Here is an 11,490-nt window from a genome sequence, read left to right as displayed (position 1 = left end):
CTGCCATTGGCTGAGAGGGCTCCCCGCAGGTTCGGGGGGGGGCTGGAGGGCAGCTGAGCCTCTCACCTCACCGCCCTGAACCCAGGCGTGCCCTGCGTCCAGCCCATGACCTTGTATGGGCGGCCCTCAGCACTGCGCCTGGGCTCCCCTAAGCTGATCCCTGTAAGTGCTGAGTCGGGCTGGCGGTCACAGCTGGCCCCTGGCCGGGGACACGCAGCCATGGCCAGGCTTGTCCCACACACACAGAAACCACCTGCGCTCTGGTTTGACCCCTGCCACTGGGGGAAGCTTCTGTATGTATGTGTGTGTATGGAGGGGGGGCGCTCCACTTTCCCAAAGGGGGAGAAAGAATCCAGATATTTTATTTTATTTTTTAATTTAATTTAATTTTTTTTATTTACTTTTGCTTTTTGGATCACTCCCGGCGATGCTCAGGGATTACTCCTGGCTCTGCACTCAGGAATTACTCCTGGCGGTGCTCAGGAGACCATATGGGATGCTGGGAATCGAACCCGAGTCAGCCACATGCAAGGCAAACCCCTACTCTCTGTGCTATCGCTCTAGCCCCCTATTTTTTTTTTGGTCACACCTGACGATGCTCAATGCTCGGGGTACCGTATGGGATGCGGGGATTGAACCCAGTTGACTGTGTGAAAGGCAAACGCTCTTCCTGCTGTACTATCACTCCAGTCCCGAATCCAGATGCTTTAGCCCCTGTCCTAGGGGAGCCCCTGACCTCCCAGAACCCCGGCTCAGCCCCTAGCTCAGGACCCCAGGTTTGCTGCAGAGATGGAGGGATCAGGTGGGTGAATGCTGAGTTCAGGGCCAGCATCGGGGAGGAGCCGCCACCGGGGACAACAGGCAGATTTCTGCAGTGGAAGGGACAGGGAGAGACAGGGAGGGACAGGGAGGGACAGCGCAGGCTGGGTCCAGGAAGGATTTATTTTTAGAACCTGCCGTGCAGTTTGCAGTGTGAGCCCCTTGGCATTGGAGTTGGGGGGGGCTAGAGAAGGCGGGTGTAAGGGGGTGGGTCCCCACGTGTCATGGTTAATTATAAACCAGGCATCTCGGGTGTCCCCAGCCTCACCACCTTACAAGGGCAGCCAAAGCCCTTGCAGGACACTCCCACCCACAAGGAAGGGGCTGGGTGCCACGGGGCTTGGCACACTCCAACCAACACAGACTCTTGCTGGTAACCTCAGTGGGGTGAGCCGGGACCTCCAGAGCTGACTCGGGGATTCTCTGGAGGGGAAGAGCTGGACAGCACAGAGGAAACTGCGTCCTCCCTCTGGAAGGCACCAAGATTATAGGACTAGTGGGACACCGCCTCCAGGGAGCACCTAGGATTGCAACAGAGAAAAACCGTGTTCCCTTCCCTCTGGGACCACTTCCTCTTTCAGTGATTTCTACCTTTGCTGTCCTTTCCCGAGTCTCCCTTGCATCTCCCCTAGGCAGGTAGAAATTGACTTAGAGGGCTGGAGAAATAGCACAGCGGGTAGGGCGTTCGCCTTGCACGCGGCCGACCCAGGTTCGATTCCCAGCATCCCATATGGTCCCCTGAGCACCGCCAGGAGTAACTCCTGAGTGCAGAGCCAGGAGTAACCCCTGTGCATCGCCAGGTGTGAGTGTGACCCAAAAAGCAAAAAAAAAAAAAGACATTGACTTAGAGAAATGGAGCCTCTCTGCCTCTCCCCTTGTTTCCGGTAGTGAAGAAGGCGCTTAATAAACCCTGTATTGGGAGATTTGGAGCAATTTGGAGCAGGGAGGGTGTTTGTTTGCTTTGCACACAACTGACCTGGGTTCAATCCCTGAGCATTGCCAGGAGTGATCCCTGAGCACAAAGCCAGGACTAAGCCCTGAGCACGCCAGGTCTGGTCCCACAACCAAAACAAATCAAAAACCCCAAGAAACCTTTGTCCCAAGACAGAGTTCCTTAAAACATCACAAAATTCTCTAGAATCAGGCAGCTGTCAAGGCAACTACTCTTTATTGAGTGCTGCTCCCCAGGATGACACAACAAGTCATCCTGCTTCCTGTGGAGGTGACATTTTCCAGAGCAGAAACAGGCAAATTATTCTGGAATGTCAGCCAGAGCGGTGGGGATGGGAAGGTCAGTTGAAACTTGGAAGGAAAATGAGTGCTGGGGATGTGCCTGAAGTTGGTAGAACACAGGCTGGGCATACGCAGAGCCCTGGGCTGATCCCTGGCACCCAAAGGCCACCAACACCAAACCTGCTGTCCCACACCGCTGCCAGGCTGAGTATGGCTGGGAGTGCCCCAAGGTGCCCTGCAGGCTCTGCTGAGTGTGGCTGCTTTATTTATCTGTTTTATTTTTAATTTAAATTTTTGGTTTTGGGGCCATACCTGGTGATGCTCAGGAATTCCTCCTGGTGGTGCCAAGGATCAAACCCGGGTCTGCTGCATGCAAAGCAAATGCCCCCTATTCACTGTATTATCACTCTGGTCCCTGAATGCAGTTTCTTTAAAAGAGTGGGATGGGGACTGGAGCCATAGTACAGCAGGGAGTGCGCTGGCCTTGCATGCAGCAACCTGGGTTTGATCCCCGGCACCCTATATGGTCCCCTGAGCCCAGCTGAGCATAGAGCCAGGAGTGAGCTCTGAGAACTGTCAGGTGTGGCCCCAAAAATGAGAGACAGAGAGAGAAAGAGAGAGAGAGAGGTCAGTCTGATCATGAGAGAACACATAGTGGGAACAAACACTGGTCAGTCTTCTCTGGGGAGCTGACCATTGTGCAGAGAGACCTAAGGATGTGGAGAACCAGCTCCAGACAGCAGCATGTGCAAAGGCCCTGGGTTTTCTCTGAGATAGATTGTGGAAGCAAGAGAGGAAGACTCAGAGGGTCTGGGAACTGGGGCAAGGGGCATTCCCAGTTCAATCCCTCCCTGAGTGACATGGGAGCCCATGAGGGTGGCAGCAAAACAGGACCACATCACCTACCTAGTGAGTGGCCCATGACACAGTCCAGCCTCTTGGACCTTGTTATTGGGAGAGTCTCTCATCCTTGGTGGCCACTTGATCACTTGACTTCCCACTAATCATCCATTTGCTTGAGCGGGCGCCAGTAACATCTCCATTTGTTCCTGTCGCATGCTAGTGTAGCCCAGTGGCATCTGTTCATTCTAGGAACACAAACAGCCTCAAACCGATCGTTCAGGGTCGTGATGAAGAAGTCTGACCATCTCGGAGGTGGGCGGCCACATGGTCTTTTGGCATCCCATGGAATCCAGTCGGTAACGGCTCTAGTCCAGTGGTCATCTCCAAATCTCATTACGTGTCCAGCCTATCTGATTTTCGACACCTTGGCAAATAAGACAGCATCCATGATTCTTGACCGTTGACGTTGATGGAAGTCGGAACTCCAGATTCTTTCTCTCATTTGAGTGAAACGTGATACTCCGAGCATAGCTCTTTCGATTCCTCTTTGGGAGACCCAATAGCGTTCTCATCCTGTTTGCGTAGGGCCCACATCTCTGAGACTTATGTTAATGCAGGAAGAACAGTAGAATCAAAGAGATATGCCTGGAGCCGGAGGTTCTTCGTCCTCTTAGCTATTTCTTCGACGCTCTTGTAGGCATTCCAAGCCGCTCTCTTCCTACTGCGCAACTCAGGTGCCAGGTCATTTGTCATGTTGACTTCTCAACCTAGGTACACATAACTGTTGCATTCGGAGATGTTTGTCCCATTGAGAGTGAATGGAATGTCAGGAATGAGGCTGTTTCTCATAAACATTGTCTTCGTGAGATTCAGCTGTAGTCCGACCTTTTCACACTCACGGTCGAAGTTGGCCAGCATTTGTACTGCTTGGCTAATGTTTGGTGTTATTAGAATCATGTCATCAGCAAAGCAGAGGTGGTGTAGTTGCCGACCATCTATCTTCACTCCCATTTCTTCCCATTCCAGTAGTCGCATGACATTCTTGAGGGTGGCACTGAAGAGTTTCAGTGAAATGGTATCACCCTGCCGAACCCCTCTCTTGACATGGATGATCATTTCTTTGTAGAATGGTGTGGCCACACAGAATTAAAAGCAAACCCAGGCTGGAGAGATAGTACAGCTAGGAGGGCGTTTGCCTTGTACAGGGCCAATCTGGTTTCAAACCCCTATACCAGATATGGTCCCCCAAGCACAACCAGGAGTGATTCCTGAGTGCAGAGCCAAAAGTAAGCCCTGAGCACAGCCAGGTGTGACACCTAAAACAAGAACTAAGTAAAAAAAAAAAAAAAAAGCAACCCAGGGGCCGAAGTGATAGTACAGCGGGTAGGGCATTTGCCTTGCATGTGGCTGACCTGGGTTCAATCCCTGGCATCCCATATGGTCCCCCAAGCACCGCAAGGAGTAATTCCTGAGTGCAGAGCCAGGAGTAACCCCTGAGCATCGCCGGGTGTGACCCAAAGAGGAAAAAAAACAGCACCCCCCGCCTTTATTTATTTATTTTTCATGCATAGGAATAGAACCCAAAACTCAGACATGTGATGTCAGGGTCCTGGCCAGTTGACCCTGGCAAACTGGAGTATGATCCCCCAAGCCGCTGGACTTACTCCCTATAGGAGAGGGAGTGGGAAGGGGAGAAGCCTCTGCCCTGGCCTCCTGCACACTGCGGGCCCCCACTGCTACCGAGAAAGAATCATGCAGAGAAGGGGGGAAGCTGGAGGTCAAGCAGCTCTCCGTTTATTAGCTCTCACACAGGGGTATTTATACATACATCTCCTAGGGCAGCTCGGTACAGGCACAGTACAGATGTTAGTTAATGATTTACATTTCCCACCTTCAGGGCTGGGTGTGTTAACACAGGCAGATAGTAAGGGTGCATCCTACATCCCGTTATCCTCTCAACCAGAGTGCCTGGAAGTTGGGTGCGGAGAGCTAGCACAAGGCCCTGGGCCCCTGTGAACAGAGCCAGCTCCTGTTTCCAAGGGCAGGGGATTTGGCCAGGGTCTCAGGCTGGCTGCTGAGACCCCAACAATCTGAGACTGGCATCTGACCGCTGACCATCATCCCTGGTCCAAGACTAGGATTTGAATTACTACCCATCTTGCCCTATCTGGCACTAAACCCTTCCCAATCCTCCCCAAACATACACAGTGGGTTCACCCTGTGCTCCAGGTTTTAAGCCTTTTATTTATTTATTTATTTTGGTGGTCTGTTTGGGTCAAACCTGGCTATGCTCCTGCCTCTGTACTTAGGACTTATTCCTGGCGGTGTTCGGAGGATCCTATGGGATGCTGAAGATCAAACCCCGGTTGGCCAATTGTAAAGTAAACATCCTCCCTGCTGTACTGTCACTCTGGCTTGCTTCTAAGCTTTTATAGCATTCATTCAATCCCACAACACTACAGCCTTGCAGAGTAAGTTACCCTGTGAGTCCCGGTCTACAGAGCAGAACCTTGAGGTTTAAGAGGTAAGTTCCTGGCTTGGATGTCTCACAGCAAAGCACAGAGCTGACATTTGCACCTGGGCCACAAGGCACTGGTCCCTGTATGACCTTCTTTATTCTCCAGAGGCCAAAACAATGGGGCTAGGGGACTGGGGTGATAATACAATGGGATGGGAGATTGCTTTGCATGTGACCCACCAGGTGGGGATTCAGTCCCTGACATCCCATATGATCCTCTGAGCACCGCCAGGAGTGATTCCTGAGTTCAAAGGCAGGAGTAACCCCTGATAATCGACAGATGTGACCCCAAAACAAAACAGAACAAAACAATGGGGTCAGTTTGAGTTGTGTTTTCCATCAACACCCAAATTTCCATTATGCCTCCTTCATGTCTGGCGGGCACAGGGGAACTCCAGCAGTGACTGGAACGATAGCGCAGTGGGTAGGGCGTTGGCCTTGCACGCGGCTGCTGGGAGCCAAAATGTCAGTACAGCCTGACCTGCAATTTAGGAACTAATCTCTTCTTGGAAAAATGTTAAAATACGTTGTATAAGTTTCTGAGCTACGCCCGAGATAACTGCCATGAGCCTGCCTTTAGGGCTCACACCCTGATTCACTGAAAATCTGCATGCTTTGTTAAATCCCCATTTTGCCCACTTCCTCATGTAAAAGGTAAAGGTAAAGGCCCTCCCGTTGATCGTCGATTTGCTCGAGCGGGCCCAGTAACGTCTCCATTGGAGACTTTGTTGTTACTGTGTCTGGCATATCGAATACTCTCGGTAGCTTGCCGGGCTCTCCGAGAGGGGAGGAGGAATCGAACTTGGGTCGGCCATGTTGGCCGCTTATAAGGCGAACGCCCTACCGCTGTGCTATCGCTCCAGCCCTCATGTATCAATTATAAAAAACTAGCGTGAGAGAAACAAATTTGGAGCTTGATCAGAGTCTTGTCTTGCTCCCATTCTTCTGTCTCTCTTTTTTCCCACTCGCGCACCCTCTCCCAGTTATCCACGTTGACTAGTCCCGCGGGTCAGGGCACGCGGCCGACTCGGGTTTGATTTCTCCGTCCCTCTCAGAGAGCCCAGCAAGCTACCGAGAGTATCTCGCCTGCACGGCAGAGCCTGGCAAGCTCCCGTGGCCTATTCGATATGCCAAAAACAGCAACAACAAGAGCAAATCGATGAACCACGGGAGGACAGTGCTACAGTGCCTCCTCCATGTCTGGTGGGCACAGGGGGCCTCTGGGGGACACAGCAGTGACTGAGACAGGCTGGTGGACTCTTCTGGTCCTCCTGGGCTGGACAGCCCAGGGTGGGAGACAGACTTGTCCCCCAGGCTGTGCTAACTGGAGGGAGCAGCGCTGGGATGTTGCAGTCCAGGAGCCTGGAAAAGCATCTGATCCGGCCCGAGGGCCCACCGGCGTCTGGGAAGAGCAAGCATCATACGGACTCAGAGAGGGAAACAGAGGCTAATAGGGGGCGTCGCCTGGAGAAAGGGAGCAGCTAGCTCCATGGATCAGCAGCGCCCTCTGCTGGAAAACATCGCGTAAACACATAGAGAAAAACTGGAAAAGCTGAGGTTCTCAGATGCTAGAAGCCAGAAAGGAAACATCCGTTCATTCCTTCCACCACTCAACTGATCTTTATTGGGAAGAATCTTTTTCTCGTGCTTAAATTCACAGTGCTAGAAAAAAATTAAAAAATGGAAAAAACTAAAAGTTACAGTGCTGATGGAGTCAGAACAGTTTGGAAGTTTGCCTTGCCCATGGCTGACCCAGATTCGATCCTTGGGACCCTCATATGTTCTCCTGAGCCCTGTCAGGAGTAATTACTAAGCACAGAGCCAGGAGTCGGCCCTCAGCATTGCCAGGTATGACCACCCCATCCCACTTCCTCCCCCCCCAAAAAAAAAGAAAAGAGAAAAGGAAACCAATGGGCAGGAGAGATAGCATGGGGGTTAAGACACATGCCCAGAACCAAGACCAACCAGGCTTCAATTCTGGGAATTGGATGTAATCCCCTAAGCACCACCAGGAGTGATCCCTGTGAAGAAACTCTGAGCTCCACTGGGTGTGTTGCCCCCACAAACACAAAAGGAGGCCAACAACATCATCTCATCTAATTCTAATTAGTAGTCCCAGAAGCAGGGCTTCTCCTTCTGTGACTTGTTACCCATGTTCAACCACTGTCTGAAAATATCACATTCAATATCCGTGTATAATACAGACATGCAAATTCTTTTTTAAAATTTTTTTATGTAGGAGTACTGCCAGACATGCAAATTCTTGAGTTTTGTTTGGGGCCACACCCAGAGGTGCTCAGGGCTTACTCCTGTTTTTTTTTTTTCTTTTTGGGTCACATTCAGCAATGCACAGGGGTTGGTTACTCCTGGCTCATGCACTCAGGAATTACTCCTGGCGGTGCTCAGGGGAGCATATGGGATGCTGGGAATCAAACCTGGTTTGGCCACGTGAAAGGCAAATGCCCTACGCTCTGTACAATTGCTCTAGTCCCTACTCCTGATTTTAAGCTCAGGAATCTGCCCAGGTGGGACTCTGGGGTATTAGGGATTGAACCTAGGTTGGCCGTGGCAAGGTAGGAACCTTCCCTGCTCTACTATCACTCTGGCGCCTAGACATGCAAATGCAGTACACAGTATTGGGTAAGAATATCTCGATACTTTTGGGGGCGGTGTTGACCCATATCTGGCTGTGCTCAGGGATTACTCTTTTTTTTTTTTCGTTTTGGGTCACACCTGGCGATGCACAGGGGTTACTCCTGGCTCTGCACTTAGGAGTCACTCCTGGCAGTGCTTGGGGGACCATATGGGATGCTGGGAATTGAATCCGGGTCAGCCGCTGCCGGGAGCCAAAATGTCAGTACAGCCTGACCTGTAATTTAGGAACTAATCTCTTCTTGGAAAAGTGTTAAAATACGTGGTGTAAGTTTCTGAGCTACGCTGAGATAACTGTCATTGGCCCATCGTTAGGGATCATACTCTGATTCACTTAATATCTGCATGCTTTGTTAATTCCCCATTTTGCCCACTTCCTCATGTAATCAGTTATAAAAAGCTAAAAGGTAAAAGGCAAAGGCCCTCCCGTTGATCGTCGATTTGCTCGAGCGGGCCCAGTAACGTCTCCATTGGAGACTTTGTTGTTACTGTGTCTGGCATATCGAATACTCTCGGTAGCTTGCTGAGCTCTCCGAGAGGGGCGGAGGAATCGAACTCGGGTCGGCCATGTTGGCCGCTTGTAAGGCGAACGCCCTACCCACTGTGCTATCGCTCCAGCCTAGTTTGGGAGAAATAAATTTGGAGCTTGATCAGAGTCTTGTCTTGCTCCCATTCTTCTGTCTTTTTTCCCACTCGCGCACCCTCTCCGGTTATCCACGTTGAATAGTCCCGCGGGTCGGGGCAGGCCACGTGCAAGGCAAATGCCCTACCCGCTGTGCTATAACTCCAGCCCCACCAGGGGTTACTCTTCCTGGCTCTGAATTCAGGAATCACTCTTGGCAGTGCTCGAGGGACCACATGGAATGCCAGTGATTGAACCCGGGCCAGCTGCAGATAAGGCAAATGCCTGACCCACTGTACTATTGTTCCAGCTGTTCGATACTTTTGAAAGAAATCACATCCACATAACTTTTGTTAGAGCAGGTATTATCATTGTATTATTTAATTAGTATTTATTATTCATCTCTGTGACAAAAGTGTCAACTAAACTTTCTCATAAAGGGCTGGAGAGATAGTATAGCAGGTAGGGAGTTTGCCTTGCACGCGGCCCATCTGGGTTCGATTCCCAGGACCCCGTATGGTCCTTTGAGCACCATCAGGAGTGGTTTCTGAGTGCAGAGCCAGGAGTAACCCCTGTGCATTGCCAGGTGTGACCCAAAAAGCAAATAAATGAAAAATAAATAAATAAATAAACTTTCTCATAATTGTGGATATAGGGAAAATAGCACTTTTAGGTTCGATACTGTGTCTGTGATGGCAGGCATTCACTGAGGGTCCTGGAATTATGGCCCTGGAAAAGGCCATTTGTCTTCTTGTGGTGTATAGCACAGTGGGTAGGGTGTTTGCTTTGCAAGCGACCAACATGGCCAACCCGAGTTCGATTCCTCCACCCCTCTCGGAGAGCCCAGCAAGCTACCGAGAGTATCTCACCCACACGGCAAGCCTGGCAAGCTCGCCGTGATGTATTCGATATGCCAAACACAGTAACAATTGTCACGATGGAGACGTTACTGGGCCCGCTGGAGCAAATCGATGAACAACGGGAGGACAGTGACATTGACAGGTGTCAGGAACCAAACCCCAAACCCAGGTCTTGTTACAACCGTGGCCAAAGCTCTGCGGTCCAGCCACCTTCCCAAGTCCTGCAGGGGGCACTATTCAACCAGGAACAAAAATTTGCCAACTGATTCCTGTATGAACAAGATTTGTTTAAGATTTGTGTATAATATGGACACGTAAATTCCGAAGTTTTTAATAGTATATTAAACTTCAATCCTAACAATTTTCATTTCCACATTTGGAATTACAATTGAACCCAGAACCCTCTGTTCAGCTCTTCAATGTGATCAAAGGGCGGGAGCAGGAGGCAGGGATGGGGGGCTTCCCTTGCACGTGGACGAGGTGGGGTGGTTCAATCTCTGGCACCAGGTGTAGTCCCTGAACCCCATCAGGAATCATCCCTGAGTGCAGAACCAGGAGCAAGCCCCATGCACCTCTGGGTGTAATCCCACCAAAAGTTAGAAAATGTTTTATAAAAGTGTGATTACATGGGGCTGGAGCGGTAGCACAGTGGGGAGGGCATTTGCCTTGCACGCGGCTGGCCTGGGTTCGATTCCCAGCATCCCATATGGTCCCATAAGCACCGCCAGGGGTAATTCATAAGTGCAGAGCCAGGAGTAACCCCTGTGCATCACCAGGTGTGACCCAAAAAGCAAAAAAAAAAAAAAAAAAAAAGACTGATTACAGCTTAACCATGTGACCTAATGTTCACCAGGATGTAAAAGGTTTTCCTGTTTCAAAAGTTCTTTTTGTTATTTTATTTTATTTTGGGGCTACATACAGCTGTGCTTAGGAGTTACTCCTGGTTCTGTGCTCAGGTATCATTCCTGGCAGGCTCGGGGAGGATCATGTAGGGTGCTGGGGATAGAACCTGGATCAGCTGAGTACAAGACAGCGCCCTCCTCTCTGTACTATCACTCAGGTCCCTGAAAATTCTTTTGTTTGATGACTCAGAAAAAAAGGGATAGACATAAAAAGATTGCATTCATCTGGGGAACATAAAGTAACAAAATAGGAGACTAACACCCAAGAATGGCCTAGATTAGTACCAGGAATTTTACTCCATGGCTTGGAGGCCAACCACACATGCTAGGGGGAAAGGGAGCTCAGATAAAGAGGGGAACACCAAATAAAGGGTGTTGGGAGGATCCTCCCAGGATGGGCGAAGCATGCTGAAAGTAGACTATAGACCAAACATGATTGTCACCCATTGCCTCTTTTGCAAACTACAACACCCAATAAGAGAGAGAGAACAAAAGGGAATGCCCTGCCACAGAGGCAGGGTGGGATGGGGGGGATGTGGGGTGGGAGGGATACTGGGATCAGTGGTGGTGGAAAATGGGCACTGGTGGAGGGATGGGTACTTGATCATTGTATAACTGAAACCCAAGCACAAAAATTTGTAAGTCTATAACTGTACCTCATGGTGTTTCACTAATAAAAATTTTTTTAAAAATTATTTTATTTGAGGATGGCACCCAGCCTGCTCAGTGTTCAGGGGTCTCTCTAGCTGGTGCCTGAGGGGACTGGGGCGCCACCATTCAGTTAGGGATCGAATCTGGTTCTCCCACCAGCAAAACATGCATGTAGCCTTTGGAGTGATCTTCCTGGCTCCTTAAAAACTCGTGAACAAAATCAAGCAGGGGAATGAAGCTGTGCTTTGGTGGGAGGGTGTAGTCAGGTGGGGAAGACGGTGTGGCTGTCAAGTGCGCATGCACAAGGTACCTGAAGCGTGACACCGCCCGCCAGGTGTGACCCTGAAGCAGGCACCCAGCACTGCTGCACCCGAGCAGTAAAATGTCCAG

Source organism: Sorex fumeus, unplaced genomic scaffold, assembly GCF_029834395.1.
Source record: "Sorex fumeus unplaced genomic scaffold, SorFum_2.1 ptg000122l, whole genome shotgun sequence".
Lineage (NCBI taxonomy): Eukaryota > Metazoa > Chordata > Mammalia > Eulipotyphla > Soricidae > Sorex > Sorex fumeus.
This window is presented reverse-complemented; position numbering follows the sequence as displayed.